This window comes from Nerophis ophidion, linkage group LG05 (assembly GCF_033978795.1).
Source record: "Nerophis ophidion isolate RoL-2023_Sa linkage group LG05, RoL_Noph_v1.0, whole genome shotgun sequence".
NCBI classification, from domain to species: domain Eukaryota; kingdom Metazoa; phylum Chordata; class Actinopteri; order Syngnathiformes; family Syngnathidae; genus Nerophis; species Nerophis ophidion.
The window spans coordinates 43396954-43417375 of NC_084615.1; the positions used below are offsets into that span (position 1 = coordinate 43396954).

The 20422-nt window shown below is 41.2% G+C and overlaps 1 long non-coding RNA gene across 4 annotated transcripts in view; it reads right to left on the reverse strand.

The window, feature by feature from the left end:
• The window catches only part of LOC133553143 (uncharacterized), a 183733-nt gene that overhangs the window by 87897 nt on the left and 75414 nt on the right, over window positions 1-20422 (reverse strand). For all 4 annotated transcript variants that reach the window (XR_009806860.1, XR_009806862.1, XR_009806864.1 and 1 more), the window contains 2 exons: window positions 9993-10097; window positions 5007-5164 (listed from right to left, as the gene is read on the reverse strand). This is a non-coding gene — a long non-coding RNA (uncharacterized LOC133553143). The remainder of the gene's footprint in view (window positions 1-5006; window positions 5165-9992; window positions 10098-20422) is intronic.

Below are 20422 nucleotides of genomic sequence, written 5' to 3' on the forward strand. Positions count from 1 at the left end.
CCCCATTAATTTGAGCGAGGATGAAAGATTCGTGTTTGAGGATATTGATAGCGACGAACTAGAAAAAATAAAAAAGATAAAAAAAATTGTTTAAAAAAAAAAACGCGATTGCAATGGGATGGATTCCGATGTTTTTTGACACATTTACTAGGATAATTCTTGGAAATCCCTTATCTTTCTATTGTGTTGCTAGTGTTTTAGTGAGTTTAATATTACCTGATAGTCGGAAGGGTGTCTCCACGGGTGTCTTGACGCCAACGTCTCAGGGGAGTCGACGGCAGCTATGGACGGCACAAGCTCAGCTTTTCTCCGGTAAGAACTGACTTTTTAACCACAATTTTCTCACCGAAACCTGCTGGTTGACATTCGGTAGGATCCATGTTAGCTTGACCGCGCTCTGATCCATAGTAAAGTTTCACCTCCAGGAATTTTAAACAAGGAATCACCGTGTGTTTGTGTGGCTAAAGGCTAAAACTTACCAAATCCAATATTAATTGAACAAATTGCAAAAGATTCAGCAACAGTCCTCTTAAAAAGCTGTAAGAATATCTTTGTATTTAAAAAGAGTTATAAAAATTATATCAAATTATATCAAACTGAGTTTTGATTTAGATTGGACGTGTCATTGTGAAAATGCTTAAAGGAAAATGGAAAAGTATGTTGGAGTTTGGGTGTTGGTGGAGGGAACAGTTATAAAGTAATCTAAAATAACGTAATTTGTGTTAAAAAAGGGGCAGATAAATATAAGAATATAATTCTTCCATCTGCTCCTTTCTGATCATGGAAATGTATAAGAAAAAAAAAACCCCAAAAACAATGAAAGTGTCAATTGTACGTGGCTTGTAAATATGCATTTTCATGAAAGGAATAAAAAAGAAATGATGAATGATGAATGAACACCGATGTCCAAATAACTGTTTTAATTATGCCGTTAAAGCAGACGACTTTTAGCTGTGTGTGTGCGCAGCGCTCATACGTTCATTAAAACCTGTGACGTTTTGCGTACACGTCATCATTAGACGACGTTTCGAAGACGAAACTCCCGGGAAATTTAAAATTGTAATTTAGTAAACTAAAAAGGCCGTATTGGTATGTGTTGCAATGTTAATATTTCATCATTGATATATAAACTATCAAACTGCGTGGTGGGTAGTAGTGGGTTTCAGTAGGCCTTTAAAGTATGATTAGGCCTACCAGGAGCACATTTCTGCTTTAGTTGTCTACTCCGAGAGGACTGCTGGCGTTAGCACATTCGAGGGAAGCTGTAGAATCAGGGGAGTTTCAGTGGATGAAGAATCTTCAATCTGTTATATCGCTGCTGCATCAATCAATAGCTGTTGGCGGTGGTAGTCAGCAGCGGATCCATCCCAAATTTTCTCCCACAGTTGGAAACATACTAGTTCCAAACGTCTGTGGCCCTTCTGACACACAGAATTCACAACATGTCTGTATTTGTTCCAGACTTTCTTAAACTTGTTTGTAAACTGACATGGACTTTAGTGATTTCACAATTGACACATGGAGGCAGTCCCGTGTGTGCTTACAGCACCACATGTGGCATGGCATTGTATTACATCATTTTCACCCATTGATCATTCCTGCCTGGACATGAGTCATTTTTAATATGACACCGTGAAGTGAAGTGAATTATATTTATATAGCGCTCTAGTGACTCAAAGCCCATTATCAAAGTTACATTTAAACCATTGTGGGTGGCACTGAGAGCAGGTGGGCAAAGTATCTTCCTTAAGGAAACAACGGCAAGGACTAGGACGGTGGAAGCGGGGATCGAACCTGGAACCCGGAAGTTGTTGGCATGGCCACACTACCAACCGAGCTACGCTGCTCCACCGTGCGGATGCATTTATTTTTTTAAACCTGGCAACAAAAGGAAACATAAACATTATTGTGGGGACAGGCCCTATGATATGGTCGTATTTCCTGGTTCTAGTCAGGACTTGAGCAGCAGCATTCTGGATGTACTGCAGGTGCTTTACAGCTCGTTTCGAGAGCCCAGTGAGAAAGCCATTGCAGTAGTCTAGCCCAGTGGTTCTCAAATGGGGGTACGCTTACCCCTGGGGGTACTTGAAGGTATGCCAAAGGGTACTTGAGATTTTTTTTTAATATTCTAAAAATAGCAAAAATTCAAAAATCCTTTTTATAAATACATTTATTGAATAATCCTTCAACAAAATATGAATGTAAGTTCATAAACTGTGAAAAAAAAAATACAACAATGCAATATTCAGTGTTGACAGCTTGGTTTTTTGTGAACATTTTCCATAAACATTGATGTTAAAGATTTTTTTTTTTTGCGAAGAAATGTTTAGAATTAAGTTCATGAATCCAGATGGATCTCTATTACAATCCCCAAAGAGGGCACTTTAAGTTGATGATTACTTCTATGTGTAGAAATCTTTACTTATAATTGAATCACTTGTTTATTTTTCAACAAGTTTTTAGTCAGTTTTATATCTTTTTTTCCAAACAGTTCAAGAAAGACCACTACAAATGAGCAATATTTTGCACCGTTACACAATTTAATAAATCAGAAACTGATGACATAGTGCTGTATTTTACTTCTTTATCTCTTTTTTTCCAACCAAAAATGCTTTGCTCTGATTAGGGGGTACTTGAATTAAAAAAAATTTCACAGGGGGTACATCACTGAAAAAAGGTTGAGAACCACTGGTCTAGCCTGCTGCAGCTTTTTTTAAGTACCTCTGAGAGAATTTCTCCTCGACAGAACCGGGATCTCCATTTTAGTTGCCGTCTATCCCAAAAATATTTGATGGGTTTGCTGAAAGGATTTAATAGAGAACATCCACGATAAAGTTCGCAACTGGAGAAAAGCCCTGCCTCTACCGGAAGTCGCAGACGATGACGTCACATGTTGATGGCTCCTCATATATACACATTGATTTTAATCGGCGCCTCCAACAAAAACAGCTATTCAGACCGAGAAAACGACAATTTCCCCAGTAATTTGAGAGAGGATGAAAGATTTGTGTTTGAGTATATTGATAGAGACGGACAAGAAAAAAAAAGAAAAATAAAACAAGTTAAAAAAAAAAACGCGATTGCAATCGCGTTGCATTGAGACGGATTCATATGTTTTTAGAGACATTTACTAGGATAATTCTGGGAAATCCCTTACCTTTCTATTGTGTTGCTAGTGTTTCAGTGAGTTTAACAGTACCTGATAGTCGGAAGTGTACGTCCACGGCCGGGTGTTGACGCGCAGTGTCTCGGGGAAGTCGATGGCAGCTGTATGGACGGCACAAGCTCAACTGATATCCGGTAAGAGGTGACTTTTTAACCACAATTTTCTCACCGAAACCTGCTGGTTGACATGTGGTCGGGAACCATGTTCTCTTGACCGCGATCTGATCCATAGTAAATTTTCACCTCTGGGAATTTTAAACAAGGAATCACTGTGTGTTTGTGTGGCTAAAGGCTAAAGCTTCCCAACTCCGTCTTTCTACTTTGACGTCTCCAATATTAATTGAACAAATTGCAAAAGATTCAGCAACACAGATGTCCAAAACACTGTGTAATTATACCGTTAAAGCAGACGACTTTTAGCTGTGTGTGTACGCAGCGCTCATATTCATAACAGCCCGTGACGTCACGCGTACACGTCATCATTACGCGCTGTTTCAAGAAAAAAGTCCCGGGAAATTTAAAATAGCAATTTAGGAAACTAAAAAGGCCGTATTGGCATGTGTTGCAATGTTAATATTTCATCATTGATATATAAACTATCAGACTGCGTGGTGGGTAGTAGTGGGTTTCAGTAGGCCTTTAAAGTCAATCAGACTTATGCTGTTTAATATCTGAAAATAAAGGTGTTTTTCAATGGTCAGAAACGTAATAGCACAGGCAGCCCCAGTGTTGGTAATAACGGGGCTATAGTATATTGGTGTTATTTTTTTCAGTAACGAGTAATCCAATTTATTACTGTTGCCATCGTTGCAACGCCGTTGCCGTTACCGAGAATGTGAAGTGGCGCGTTGCTACCGTTCGGTTGAATGAAAACGTGTTAGCTTTCAGTCACACCTCCTCTGCATGCAGAGTGCAAGGGTGGAGTTCACAAAACTATCGGCAGTGGGGGAGAAATTTGCTGAAAAAGGGACAGGATACACACGAATCATCTTCCCTCATCTCTGTCCCTTGTCTGTCAGTGTCAATCTCCATGAATCCACGCGCACACCGCCCCTCAGTTCTCAGTAAACCAGTGTCGACAGAAATGTTGACATAGACCAAATCCAATCATATTGAATTTAATCTGGTAGATGGGCGGGTAAGTTCGAAATATATGTACAGTTCTTTAATAGGGTCAAATATGAGGGACTGGTGGGGGTTTGCCACGAAATAGAGCCAATCAGATGCCTTTTCTTATCAAATGATGAAGTTGAAATTCTCTCCAGCAGCGCCAGAACAAAAATATGTGGATGTTACATGTTCCACATCGTAATATGGGAAAGGTAAAGAGGACACATTCGTTTTTTGACACCATTTGATGCTATCAGCAGGCAAGTTACTGTGACGTCTACAGACTGTAAATTAGCTACAGTATGTGTATTTAGTCGTTTTACCGCACCCATAATCAAATGGTGATTATCATGACTCCCTTTCACAACACACATGCATATCTGCTTAGCCAGAGGTGTAGCATAAAAAAATTGTTTTACTTTGCTCTGTGTTATTGAGTGGAGAATACATCAACTTTGAGGCATAATGCGGCTGACCAGATGATTAAACTAATTTGAGAAGAATGTTTTTGTATTATTTATGACTACTGTACTTTTCAGTTTTGTAATTATTGAGTACTGTGTGTGAAGTCTTTTTTCGGTTAAATTCAATTTAAGAATTAAGCCATCAAATTAAGATAAACGCTGAGATAGTTTATAAATGTGGTTGAAGATTTTTTTGTTGTACTTTTGTTTTTTAGTTCCCCTCCCCCTGAAGGATTCCCACCTTATTGAGGTCGAGGGGTTGCGTACCTAAGTGACATGAAGACTTGAAGAGCTATACCAGCAGGAACTTAGTCTTCAGGTAAGACACCCATGTTGTACAGGTCTGAAGAAAGAGGCCTGACGAAGTGCAGTCCATTTCTCCAGGTGGGAGTTGCTATCGACCAATGAAGAAGGCAGCAATGTTCCTACAGTATAAGCACAGAAAAAAAAGTCCTTGAGCATGATGGAACAGGCGTTTCCCCCTTCACATTTCTGACTACCCCTCATACATCCCTGCCTGGAACCGGCCCTGTTGCATGATTCAAATGTACTTAAGAAAAGACACCAATATCTATGCACAAATGCAATTTATTGTCAGAACATTTTAAAAGTTTAACTTGAATGCATGACATTTATTCGGCCAAAACTTGCAAACAGTTGTATCTAAAGTTCTTTAAGGCTGTATTGTGGTTTACAGGCACAGAGAATTGCACTACTTAAAGGCCAAATGTTATTTTTCATATGTTTGGTACTGTATTGCATTTTGTAATTTCAATATTAATGTTGTTAATTTACAAAATACTTGTTTTTTTTATACATTTTTATTTTTATGCATTTCAGTTAACCTCAGATACTTGTGTAAGGTATTCCATGACCATGCATGGAGCTGCATATCTGAAAGTTTTTTTTCTAAAATTTGTGTTGGCCCTGGGAACAAACATTCTAAGTATGTTTTGCAACGTTAAACTGTGTCGACTGGAGTTTCTTGACATACAAACCTCGTTTCCATATGAGTTGGGAAATTGTGTTACATGTAAATATAGACTGAATACAATGATTTGCAAATCCTTTTCAACCCATATTCAATTGAATGCACTACAAAGACAAGATATTTGATGTTCAAACTCATAAACGTAATCTTTTTTTGCAAATAATAATTAACTTAGAATTTCATGGCTGCAGCACGTGCCAAAGTAGTTGGGAAAGGGCATGTTCACCACTGCGTTATATCACCTTTTCTTTCAATAACACTCAATAAACGTTTAGGAACTGAGGAAACTAATTGTTGAAGCTTTGAAAGTGGAATTATTTCCCATTCTTGTTTTATAAATAAATAAAACATAAATGGGTTGGACTTGTATAGCGCTTTTCTACCTTCAAGGTACTCAAAGCACTTTGACAATACTTCCACATTCACACACACATTCACACACTGATGGAGGGAGCTTCCATGCAAGGCGCTAACCAGCACCCATCAGGAGCAAAGGTGAAGTGTCTTGCTCAGGACACAACGGACATGACGAGGTTGGTACTAGATGGGGATTGAACCAGGGACTCGTGGGTTGCCCACGGCTACTTTCCCATGCGCCACGCCGCCCCATGTAGAGCTTCAGTCGTTCAACTGTCCAGGGTCTCCGCTGTCATATTTTACGCTTCATAATGCGCCATACATTTTCGATGGGAGACAGGTCTGGACTGCTGGCGGGCCAGGAAAGTACCCGCACTCTTTTTTTTATGACGCCACGCTGTTGTAACACGTGCTGAATGTGGCTTGGCATTTGTCTTGCTGAAACAAGCAGGAGCGTCCATGAAAAAGACGGCGCTTAGATGGCAGCGTATGTTGTTTCAAAACGTGTATGTACCTTTCAGCATTAATGGTGCCTTCACAGATGTATAAGTTACCCATGCCTTGGGCACTAATGCCCCCCCATACCAACACAGATGCTGGCTTTTGAACTTTGCGTCTATATCAGTCTGTATGGTTAGATCCCCCTTTGGTCCGGATGACACGATGTCGAATATTTCCAAAAACAATTTGAAATGTGGACTCGCCAGACCACAGAACACTTTTCCACTTTGCATCAGTCCATCTTAGATGATCTTGGGCCCAGAGAAACCGGCGGCATTTCTGGATGTTGTTGAAAAATGTATAGTAGAGCTTTAACTTGCACTTATAGATGTAGCGACGAACTGTATTTAGTGACAGTGATTTTCTGAAGTGTTCCTGAAACCATGTTGTGATATCCTTTAGAGATTGATGTCGGTTTTTGATACATTGCCGTCTGAGGGATCGAAGGTCACGATCATTCAATGTAGGTTTCCGGCCATGCCGCTTACGTGGAGTGATTTTTCCAGATTCTCTGAACCTTTTGATGATATTATGGACCGTAGATGTTGAAATCCCTAAATTTCTTGCAATTGCACTTTGAGAAACGTTCTTCTTAAACTGTTAGACTATTTGCTCACGCAGTGGTGGACAAAGGGGTGTACCTCGCCCCATCCTTTCTTGTGAAAGACTGAGCATTTTTTGGGAAGCTGTTTTTATACCCAATCATGGCACCCACCTGTTCCCAATTAGCCTGCACACCTGTGGGATGTTCCAAATAAGTGTTTGATGAGCGTTTTTTCAACTTTATCAGTATTTATTGCCACCTTTCCCAACTTCTTTGTCACGTGTTGCTGGCATCAAATGGAAAACTTTTTTTTTTATCAGTTTGAACATGAAATATGTTGTCTTTGTAGCATATTCAACTGAATATGGGTTGAAAATGATTTGCAAATCATTGTATTCCATTTATATTTACATCTAACACAATTTCCCAACTCATATGGAAACGGGGTTTGTAAAAGAACACAAATAGAAGGGAACCAGACCAAGAAGTGATTTATATATAAAACACAACCATCGAGAAAATCTGTGTACTGATAAAGATGGACAGTTTTCCTTTGCATACAATGTGCAATGATGGAAACAAAGCACGGTGATGTACAGTATCCATTTTTTTCAAATAAGAGTCGGGTGCATTCATTAAAAGCATAAAGTCTTCATAATCTAGCAAAGGCATATAAGTGGTCAGAATGAAGCTTTTTTTCCACTTGTAGGGAAAAACAGGACTAGTTTCTAAAGAAATAACCCAATTATTTGGGTGGGCGGCATAGCTCAGTTGGTAGAGTGGCCGTGCCAGCGACTTGAGGGTTGCAGGTTCGATTCCCGCTTCCGCCATCCTAGTCACTGCCGTTGTGTCCTTGGGCAAGACACTTTACCCACCTGCTCCCAGTGCCACCCACACTGGTTTAAATGTAACTTAGATATTGGGTTTCACTATGTAAAGCGCTTTGAGTCACTCGAGAAAAGCGCTATATAAATATAATTCACTCACTATTTTTTTAATTTAGCCACACGTTTTTCAATGTGTGATTTAAAAGACAAGTTCTCATCAATGACAATTCCCAAGTACTTTAATGTGGTGACCATTTCAAGTTCAACCTTATGAGCAGTTAATATTTTTGGGGTGGTCAATGGCAGTTGTTTACCTTTTGATAATAACACCACCTTGGATTTTTGAGCATTTAGCACAAGTCTCAGAATAGTCACCTGGGTCTGAACAACATCAAGAGCTGACTGCAGGAGCTCAAAAGTCCGCACAACAGCGAGGGATGAACAATATATGACCGCGTCATCCCTGGGGTACACCATTTTTTACTGGGAGGAAAGACAAAAAGGGTCCAGCAAATTGGATTCTATCGGACAGCAAATTAGAAAGCCACTTTACAGCCTGCTAAAATAGACCAATCCTGTGCAGCCTGTGTGCAAGACTGGTATGGTCAACCGTGTCAAATGCTTTTGACAAGTCAATAAATAGAGCTGCACAATATTTTTTTGCAATCCAATGCTTAAATAGTGTCATTTACAACTTTTATAGCAGCGGTTATGGTGCTATGTCTCTTTCTAAAACCTGATTGATGTTCAGAAAGCTGACCATTGGTGTCCAATTATTCTTTAAGTTGTTCACTAACAAACTTTTCAAGAACTTTAGCGAGGTCGCATAACTTAGAGATTGGTCTGTAGTTATTAACAGCTGTGGGTTCTCTTCCTTTCAATAACGGTAAAACATTTCCAAATGGTACGAATCTCATTGCTGGACAGAGAAGGATTAAAAATGTAGCTAAAAGGTTCTGCAATAAAATCAACAACTGACTTTAAAACGAAGGGTTCAAGTTTATCAGGACATGAAGATTTACCAGGATACTATTGTTTTAAGGCTCTCTTGAGTGTGAAGGGATGGTGGCATGCAAACCTTCTGAATATTAGGCTGATTTGGATGTGGAGATAAGGAGTCAAATAAGAAACCATCTATCCATCCATCCATCCATTTTCTACCGCCAACCAGACAAAATAAAATGTTGGTTAAAACAATTCAGTATGCCTTGTCAGACTTTGTCAGTTAGACTACATGAGTCTTTCACAATGCAAGTTTTTCACTTCCATAAGAGGTTTTATGACATTCCAGAATTTCCTGGGATCATTGAAGCCACTTGTGGTTTGCGAAAGCTAAAACTTAGACTTTGATTTCTTGACAAGAGAAGTAAAGCGATATCTGAGCTGGCTAAAAATCATCCACTCAGCCTGGGATTAAATATTTCTAGCTTTGGCCCAGGCAGGATCCCACTCTTTCAGTAGACTGGACAGTTCAGGAGAGAACCAAGGATTATTTGTATCCTTCACTCTGAATTTAGATTAGATTAGATTAGATTAGATGGTACTTTATTTATTCCTTCAGGAGAGTTCCTTCAGGAAAATTAAAATTTCAGCACAATCCCATTCAAGATTAGACAAACATTACAGGGAGAAGAACAGGATTTACGTAGAGGAACATGTGGCACACTGCAATCTATTGAGTTCAGATGACTACCAAATGTTCTAAAATACTGTATATAGTGTTTTATTCTTTAATTAGTTATTACAGACATTGTTGACGTTAAATATATTATTGAACGTAATAGCATACAAAATAACAAAATGAAAAATAACGCCACAGTTCCTTTGCTGAGTAGTTACTCTTGCAATGAGGTAACTGAGTTACTAACTCAATTAATTTTTGGAAGAATTAAGTAATTTGTAACTGTAACTAATTGCTTTTTTAAGGTAAGATGACCAACCCTACAGTAGTGGGGCATGTTTTGAAGCACGTAAACCCTATTGTGTGCAGCAGTTCAGGAATAGAAGAGTTAGCTTGCACAAGCAAAACATACCCCACGGGATGTCCTAATTTCACCAAAAAGGAGTTCCTGTTTTCAGGCGGGTCTCTTCCTGCAGCCAACATTAGTGTCAGAAGGTAGGAAAGTGCTGTGGTCTGACTGCAAGAGGCACAGAACGTCATAAATTAGACAAACGTGACAGGCGCCAAGAGAAGGACAAGGGTGGAATGCAGAAATGCTGAAGATGGACATCCATCCACACAAAGGCAGGCTGCAGGATCCCTCATGGTTTTACACAAAGGGAGAAAGGCAATTATAGAGTTGGATTGGAGAGACAGTGGAGTTATCGATATTAGAATAACCCGTTGGGTTTTGTTGATTTCACAACAATCAATTAATGTCCAGGCTTCTGCCCTTGCCTTCGGTGACCATACACAGCCGCAGTAATCACCCAGTCTTTGCAAAGTTAACTGCTGCAATGTAATAGACCAGAAATTCAACCACCACGGGGCAAAGTCAATAGCAACGTTGTGGCTTTCAGCAAAGATTAGCTTTGAAGGCAGCGACCTTAAATGATACCTCTGTCTTCAAAGTGAACATTAGTGTTACATGTTGCTAGTTACGTTTACATACTGTATGCAATAAGCCAACGTGATCAAGGCTAGTTAGGTTAAGATAGACAAGGTAAGCTCTGTCTATGTCGGTCTAGAATCAAGTCAAATGTAACTTGGATTATAAATTACGGATGTAACTTTGTTTGTACCAACACAAGAATCAGATTTGTATGTGATCATTCACATTCAAAAACAAAATTGATTCATAATGTAATTGGAATTGGTCGCTGAAGTGACCTGCTCATACAGCCACCATTTGTTTTCGTGACCGTCTATTTTGGCAAAGAATTACAATATTCATAATCATTTGAAAAAATCAAAACTGTACTGTTCACATTGACAAAATTTGAATTGACCTGCAGAACATAGCTTAGGTTCAGCTCCATTCAATTAAAGTTTTGACTTATTAGAATAGGCAAGATTCAGTTCATCTTATAGCACACAAAATGTTATAAATAATTTATAAATAGTGATTCTTCCCTGGTCGAAACAAATGTAACTTATGCTAAGGTTAGGCTCGATTGTTCTAAACGAGGTCAAAAGAGGCTCAGAGATTCTGCGTTTCATTAACCTCAGAAGTTAGCAGTCAGAGCTGGGAATGACTTCACAACAGAGTTGTGAGCATTACAATTACAAAGTCAGAAATCAAGATGGACACATCCATGAAAGCTCTTCTTGGCTTGCTTTATCTGAATACAAACAACGTCTGGACAAATATGTACACAATATAATATGCGCTCCTTCTGCAAACAAGGTGGATGAAGAGAAAACACAAAGATGCCATTGTTTGCCATATAGTACACAAATACTACATGGAAAAAGGTTATTTACAAAATATATACTGCACATTCAACAATAAATTGTATACGGCTGATTTTATGCGACAAAATTAGTCAGATGTGCAGCTATCCATAAAAGTCAACTCGGGGTGGTGAGGACTCTTCCACTGTCTGAAAAGGAAAACTTACCTCGATGGGCGTTGTAGTTGAAACGTCCCATTTGGAACGTGGAAATTTCGACTTCCTGGTACAAATGGAACGCAACATTAGACTAAAATAATCTGGATTAAGCTACAACGATTTCACTTTAGTGAGCATAACATTTTTTTTTTATGAATTAATTTTGTATCAGAAGTTGAGTCTTCCCAAACAAATTGTATGAGGTCAGGGCGATAGATGACAAGTGAACATTTTGCACACAAAATATCTTGATAGCTGATTTATCGTGAATTTTAAGGGACGTAAAGACACACTTGGTTTCAAGTAAACAATCTTAAATTAGCTGGCCTACAGTAGTTTTAGGTTAGGCCATGTTAGGTTGTCCTGAGACAACTCTAGTGAGGCCGAGTTGGAATAAGCTGTGCAAGGTTTCATGATTAATTCTATTTTACTGTGCACAAAACTATTTTAATCTTTATGAATTTTCATCTAATTCAAGACAAGGCTAGTTTACAGTAAACTAGACTCAGTCTAGTTAGGTTATGTTAGGCTTAGACAAACATACAAAAATCCTTATGATTTTGTTAGTGAATTTAAAGTTGGGGCTTTCAGGGTCAAGACAAACCAAATAACCTTTTCTCTGTTCGGCTAAACTAGGCTAGGCTCACAAAAACCCCGAGAGTTTTCACTCCCGCTGACACAAAAACTGCATATGAAGTTGACCTAAAGCTCCTGAGTTCAAAGAACCATGCCAGCAGGTTGTGCACGTTGCCAGGGGCAACAAGAGCATCATCATGTAAGGTTCAGCTATACAAACAGCCCTAAACTGTGTGTCCAACTGAATGACGAATCCCAAACCTGAATGAAGTCGCATCCGTAGAGATAACACGTGTTGGGTGTTCTGATTGGTTATATAAAGGGAGCGCGCACGCACGCACACACACACACACACACACACACACACACACACACACACACACACACACACACACACACACACACACACACACACACACACACAGACACACAGACACACAGACACACACACACCCCAGAGGCCTATGTTTGCCTTTCCTGTAATCGGAGCATCCGTTCTCTGAAGGATGATGTAACCCAACGCCAGCCGTGAACCGAGCAGACGAGCAAGCCGCTCAGACATGCCGAAATATCAACTATGCACGTCTGTGTGTGTGTGTGTGCGCGTGCGTGCGTGTGTGTGTGTGTGTGTGTGCTGTCTTTATATCTCCTTACATCACCTATGTCACTATTTACTACCGATTGCAAAAGTTGGTAGGCCGAGATAAGTCGCCGCTTGCTGGTTTTTCCGCCGTGGCAAACATGATCCCTCATTGCGTCACGCTGCCCTGCAGATGTTTTTACAAGGTCACTAAGATGAGGCAGTGGACCAACACACAGACACGGATACACACACACACACACACACACTCACACAAACACACGCACACACGCACGCACACACACACACACACACACAAACAGGCACACACGCACGCACACACAAAAACACACGCACACAAAAACACAGTCACAGACACACACACACACACACACACACATATACACCGGCACATAGCTCTAAATAAAGCTTACAAATATGACACTCTCACAGACAAAGTTCATATGTCCTAAAATGTTGTATTACTGTCCTACAGAGAGCAATGAGTCACCATGCAGACCAGGGAAAAAGTATACCACCTAATAAATTCTTTCTGCTTCCACAAGTAAAGAGCAGCAGACTAAAAACCATAAAACTCACAATAACATTAGCGACGTCATACAAAAAGCTACTTCAAAAAAAAAGATGTGTTCATGCAGATAATACATTAAAACACATTCTATTCACCAGGAATGTATATTGAACATAATTTATTCTATTGACTGCGGAAAAAATTAGCAATCGATCCATTTAGTTTGATTTCCAATACTATATTGAGTTCGATTAGTTTAATTCTAAAGAAAAGTGTGTTTTTTCTGGATTAGTTTAACATGATTTTTTTTTTTGTGACCAAAAAAATAACAATCCTCTTTTTCAGATTGGAAACTAGCGCAAACTCAATTAACAGCACCCCTGCAATTTAAAACCAAGTAGTGCACCCCATTTTGCAGATTAAACATCCATCTTCTTCCGCTTATCCGAGGTTGGGTCGCGAGGGCAGCAGGGAAGCCCAGACTTCCCTCTCCCCAGCCACTTCGTCTAGCTCTTCCCGGGGTCTTCCCCATGGCCTAAACACCTTCATAGGGAGGCGTTCCGGTGGCATCCTGACCAGATGCCCGAACCACCTCATGTGGCTCCTCTCGATGTGGAGGAGCAGCGGCTTTACTTTGAGTTCCTCCCGGATGACAGAGCTTCTCACCCTATCTCTAAGGGAGAGCCCCGCCACCCGGCGGGGGAAACTCATTTCGGCCGCTTGTACCCGTGATCTTATCCTCTCGTTAATGATCAAAAGCTCATGACCATAGGTGAGGATAGGAACGTAGATCGACCTGGTAAATTGAGAACTTTGCCTTCCAGTTCAGCTCCTTCTTCACCACAACGGATCGGTACAACGTCCGCATTACTGAAGATGCCGCACCGATCCGCCTGTCGATCTCACGATCCACTCTTCCCCCACTCGTGAACAAGACTCCTAGGTACTTGAACTCCTCCACTTGGGGCAGGGTCTCCTCCCCAACCCAGAAATGGCACTTCACCCTTTTCCGGGAGAGAACCATGGACTCAGACTTGGAGGTGCTGATTCTCATTCCGGTCGCTTCACACTCGGCTGCGAACCAATCCAGTGAGAGCTGAAGATCCCGGCCAAATGAAGCCATCAGGACCACATCATCTGCAAAAAGCAGAGACCTAATCCTGCGGCCACCAAAACGGAACCCTTCAATGCCTTAACTGCACCTACAAATTATGTCCATAAAAGTTATGAACAGAATCGGTGACAAAGGGCAGCCTTGGCGGAGTCCAAACCTCACTGGATACGTGTCCAATTTACTGCCGGCAATGCAGACCAAGCTCTGACACTGATCGTACAGATAGCGGACCGCCACAATAAGACAGTCCGAAACCCCATACTCTCTGAGCGCTCCCCACACGGCTTCTCGGGCTACACAGTCGAATGCCTTCTCTAAGTCCACAAAGCACATGTAGACTGGTTGGGCAAACTTCCATGCACCCTCAAGAACCCTGCCGAAAGTATAGAGCTGGTCCACAGTTCCACTACCAGGACGAAATCCACACTGTTCCTACTGAATCCGAGGTTTGACTATCCGGCGTAGCCTCCTCTCCAGTACACCTGAATAAACCTTACCGGGAAGGCTGAGGAGTGTGATCCCACGATAGTTGGAACACACCTCCGGTTTCCCTTCTTAAAGACAGGGACCACCACCCCGATCTGCCAATCCAGAGGTAACGCCCGCGATGTCCACGCGACGCTGCAGAGTCTTGTCAACCAAGACAGCCCCACAGCATCCAGAGCCTTAAGGAACTCCGGGCGGGTCTCATCCACCTCTGGGGCATTGCCACCGGGGAGCTTTTTAACTACCTCACCAACCTCAGTCCCAGAAATAGGAGAACCCACCAGATACCCCAGGCACTGCTTCCTCATAGGAAGACGTGTTGGTAGAATTGAGGAGGTCTTCAAAGTATTCCTTCCACCTATCCACAACATCCGCAGTTCAGGTCAGCAGAACACTATCCGCACCGTACACAGTGTTGACAGTGCACTGCTTCCCCTTCCTGAGGCGGCAGATTGTGGTCCAGAATCGCTTCGAAGCCGTCCGTAAGTCGTTTTCCATGGCTTCCCCGAACTCCTCCCATGTCCGAGTTTTTTCCTCCGCGACCGCTAAAGCTGCACACCGCTTGGCCTTTCGGTACCTGTCCACTGCCTCCGGAGTCCTATGAGCCAAAAGAACCCGATAGGACTCCTTCTTCAGCTTGACGGCATCCCTCACCGCTGGTGTCCACCAACGGGTTCAAGGATTACCGCCCCAACAGGTACCAACTACCTTGCGGCCACAGCTCCAATCAGCCGCCTCGACAATAGAGGTGCGGAACATGATCCACTCGGACTCAATGTCCCGCAACTCCCTCGTGACATGTTCAAAGTTCTTCCGGAGGTGGGAATTGAAACTTTCTCTGACTGGAGACTCTGCCAGACGTTCCCAGCAAATCCTCACAATGTGTTTGGGCCTGCCAGGTCTGTCCGGCATCCTTCTCCACCATCGCAGCCAACTTACCACCATGTGGTGATCGGTAGAAAGCTCCGCCCCTCTCTTCACCCGAGTGTGCAAAACATGAGGCCGCAAATCCGATAACTAAACTACAAAGTCGATCATGGAACTGTGGCCTAAGGTGTCCTGGTGCCGCCAAGTGCACATATGGACACCCTTATGTTTGAACATGGTGTTTGTTATGGACAATCTGTGACGAGCACAAAAGTCCAATGACAAAACACCACTCAGGTTCAGATCCGGGCGGCTATTCTTCCCAATCAAGCCTCTCCAGGTTTCACTGTCGGTGCCACCATGAGTGTTAAAGTCCCCCAGCAGGACTAAGGAATCACCCGAGGGAGCACTCTTCAGTACTCCCTCGAGTGTACCAAAAAAGGGTGGGTACTCTGAACTGTTTGGTGCGTAAGCACAAACAACAGTCAGGACCCGTCCCCCCACCCGAAGGCGGAGGGAGGCTACCCTTTCGTTCACTGTGTTGAACTCCAACGTGCAGGCTTTGAGCCGGGAGGAACAAGAATTGCCACCCCAGTCTGTCACCTCTCACTGCCGGCAACGTCAGAGTGGAAGAGAGTCCAGCCCCTTTCGAGAGAAGTGGTTCCAGAGCCCTTGCTGTGCGTGGAAGTAAGTCCGACTATATCCAGCCGGAATTTCTCTACTTCGCGCACTAGCTCAGGCTCCTACCCCGCATTGAGGTGACGTTCCACGTCCCAAGAGCTAGCTTATGTAGCCGAGGATCGGACCACCAAGTGCCCTGCCTTTGGCTGCCGCCCAGCTCACATCACACCCGACCTCTATGGCCCCTGCTATGGGTGGTGAGCCATTGGATGGGGGACCCACGTTGCCTCTTCGGGCTGTGCCATGGTAACAGGCCCGGCCACCAGGCGCCTGCCCTCGTGCCCCACTTCCGGGCCTGGCTTCAGAGGGGGGCCCCGGTGACCCGCGTCCGGGTGAGGGAAATCTGGGTCCTTGATTGGTTTTCTTCAGAGAGGTCTTCGAGCTGCTATTTGTCTGATCCCTCACCTAGGACCTGTTTGCCTTGGGAGACCCTAACAGGGGGCTTAAATAACCTGGACAACATAGCTCCTAGGATTATTGGGACACGCAAACTCCTCTACCACGATAAGGTGGCAGCTCTGAGAGGAGTTGCAGATTAAACAGTCGATTCATTTTCCGTATTTAGATTTTTACAATTTTCACTATTAGACAGAAAAGAAGACACACTATCAATACAGATAACTTGCATTTCGGAGATAACCTACAGTATAACCAGTAACTTGATTATATCTATTTTTTAAATGTAGATTTTACTGTAGTTTGTTCACACCTTTCATTGCAACAGGCTTTGAGGTAGTTTGTTTAGCAGCAAAGGCGTCTTTGTAGTCTTTAAAAACACTGTTATAGTGATGGTGGCGATGGCTGGTAGGGTTTGAAGGGTTGATGCTCAATGTTTACTCCCTCCTCGCATATCGTTTGCAGAAAAGTTGGTGCAAATAGCTTGTGAAATATCTTCCTCCAAAAGTCCTAAAACATCGACGACATGAGCTCAGTAAATTTACAAGCAGGTTTACGGAATGAGTAGGAGAAAAGGAGCACTTGATTTCCTCACCCTAACCCATTTATAGCACAATACCGGTAATCCCGCCTCATTGGAGTGTATTTATTTTGTTTTGTTTTATATCTGAGCTATTTTATAGTGTTATCGGATTTATCGATATGCCGTCATAATTTCTCGTATCAGCCCACTAATTATCTTTTCGATATTTATGGTGCACCTATGATTTTAAAAATTAAAGATTATTTTTCAGATTGCAAATTAGTTTAGATTAAATGAACAGCACCAATCAATCAGATTAATTTGTATTCTTAATAAATGTGTTTGACAATCAAATGGCAGAATATGAACTCTGGTAATGCACTTCTTCAAAATCATCGGCTCCACCTACATTGATTATGAGTCTTTTGCGTGAGAGATATGGAATGACAACACAGTTCAACAACATGGAATGCTAAAGTAGAAGTGGTTTGTTTGATGGTTAAAAGGAAAACACAAAACACTACTTGAGCTATTTCTACCAAGTCCTGTTTGGTATGGGTCCAGGATTTAACTTTTGCAAACGTTGCAAATTACTTTTTTTTTTTTGTTTAGATTTTCTTCAAATTCCCAGTGAATTGAGCATCAATACAAAAATATTTGAATCCATGAAGTGTACTCATCCAAAGCATGTTGTTGTTTCACGCTGAGAGCTGTTTCTTATATTCTATCTCTCTCATGTAGCCAAATCAGGTCACCGAAATATTAGAAACAGCGCTCAGTGTGATGCAACGCCATCATATGCGACTGAAAAATACAGCCACAATAATAAACATACTGTTACCTCAATGAAAAGCGAGAATGATGATCTTTGGTAAAGAATAGAAAAGGACTTAATGTTGCGTTGTGCGCGCATACATCAGCCTGACACATTGTGGTGACTTCAAAGGCAGCATATTGCAACAGACGAGCACGGCTTATAGTTTAACAGTATATGTTGCAACATGAAAATAAAAAGAGCTCTTTTCTTTGTAGTGGTGGTGAAATAGGTCAGGGGTTTTCTTTGCTCAACGCCGCAAGTAACGCCACACTTAATGTGTTTTTGTGTGTGCGTGTGTGTGTGTCTGTGTGTATGTCGGGGAGGGTTCTTCCACAAAAGTTTTGAGTATGCCTGTGTTGTGCTGGATTTCCTCCCCTCCATGTGACCCATTTGCTGATCGACCAGTGTTCCATGCTTGCTCTGCTGCCGTTTCCATGCCAACACAGCCGGTGGCAAGACAAAAGACGAGGGGTTTGATCAAAGCGAGACTCATTTACTGTACGGAAGGAGATTAAAAATGAGAGGATTGTCTTCACTCAGTGCTTCAATTGTGGTTTTAGGTAAATGCACAAATTCATTAATAGGTAACTTTAAAATGCAAACAGATTTGTTTTTATTTTGTATAACATCATATATACAAACCCTGTTTCCATATAAGTTGGGAAATTGTGTTAGATGTAAATATAAATAGAATATAATGATTTGCAAATCATTTTCATTTGTGTAGCATATTCAGTTGAATATGCTACAAAAGACAACATATTTGATGTTAAAACTGATAAACATGTTTTTTGCAAATAATTTTTAACTTTAGAATTTGATGCCAGCAACAAGTGACAAAGAATTTGGGAAAGGTGGCAATAAATACTGATTAAGTTGAGGAATGCTCATCAAACACTTATTTGGCACATCCCACAGGTGAACAGGCTAATTGGGAACAGGTGAGTGCCATGATTGGGTATAAAAGCAGCTTCCATGAAATGCTAAGTAATTCACAAACAAGGATGGGTGAGGGTCACCACTTTGTAAGCAAATTGTCGAACAGTTTTAGAACTACATTTCTCAACGAGCTATTGCAAGGAATTTAGGGATTTTACCATCTACGGTCCGTAAAATCATCAAAAAGTTCAGAGAATCTGGAAAAATCACTCCACGTAAGCGATGATATTACGGACCTTTGATCACTCAAGCGGTACTGCATCAAAAACCGACATCAGTGTGTAAAGGATATCACCACATGGGCTCAGGAACACTTCATAAAACCACTGTCAGTAACTACAGTTAGTCGCTACATCTGTAAGAGCAAGTTAAAACTCTACTATGCAAAGCCAAAGCCATTTATCAACAACACCCAGGAACACCACTGGCTTCGCTGGGCCCGAGCTCAACTAAGATGGACTGATGCAAAGTGGAAAAGTGGTCTGTGGTCTGACGAGTCCATATTTAAAATTGTATTAGGAAACTGTGGACGTGGTGTCCTCCGGAACAAAGACAAAAATAACCATCCGGATTGTTATAGGCGCAAAGTTCAAAAGCCAGCATCTGTGATGGTATGGGGGTGTGTTAGTGCCCAAGGCATGGGTAACTTACACATCTGTGAAGGCACCATTAATGCTGAATGGTCCATACAGGTTTTGGAGCAACATATGTTGTCATCCAAGCAACGTTATCATGGACGCCCCTGCTTATTTCAGGAAAACAATGACAAATCACGTGTTACAACAGCGTGGCTTCGTAGTAAAAGAGTGCGGATACTTTCCTGGCCAGCCTCAGTCCAGACTTGTCTCCCATCGAAACTCTGTGGCGCAATATGAAGCTTAAAATATAACAAGACCCTGGACTGTTGAACAATTTATATATATATATACACACATATATATATATATATATATATATATATATATATATATATATATATATATATATATATACACACATACACATACCCCAAAAGGAATAAATGGTAGAAAATGGATGGATGGATATATATATATATATATATATATATATATATATATATATAAATATATATATATACATATATATTCATATATATATATATATATATATATTTATATATATATATTTATATATATGTATATATATATATATATATATATATAAAAATATCCATACATATATGAATATATGAATATATATGTATATATATATATTTACACACACACACACACACACACACACACTCACACACACACACACACACACACACACACACACACACACACACACACACACACACACACACACACACACACACACACACACAAACACATGTATGAGGCATTTTACCCAATTAAAGCAAAGTGCTGTCCCTAACG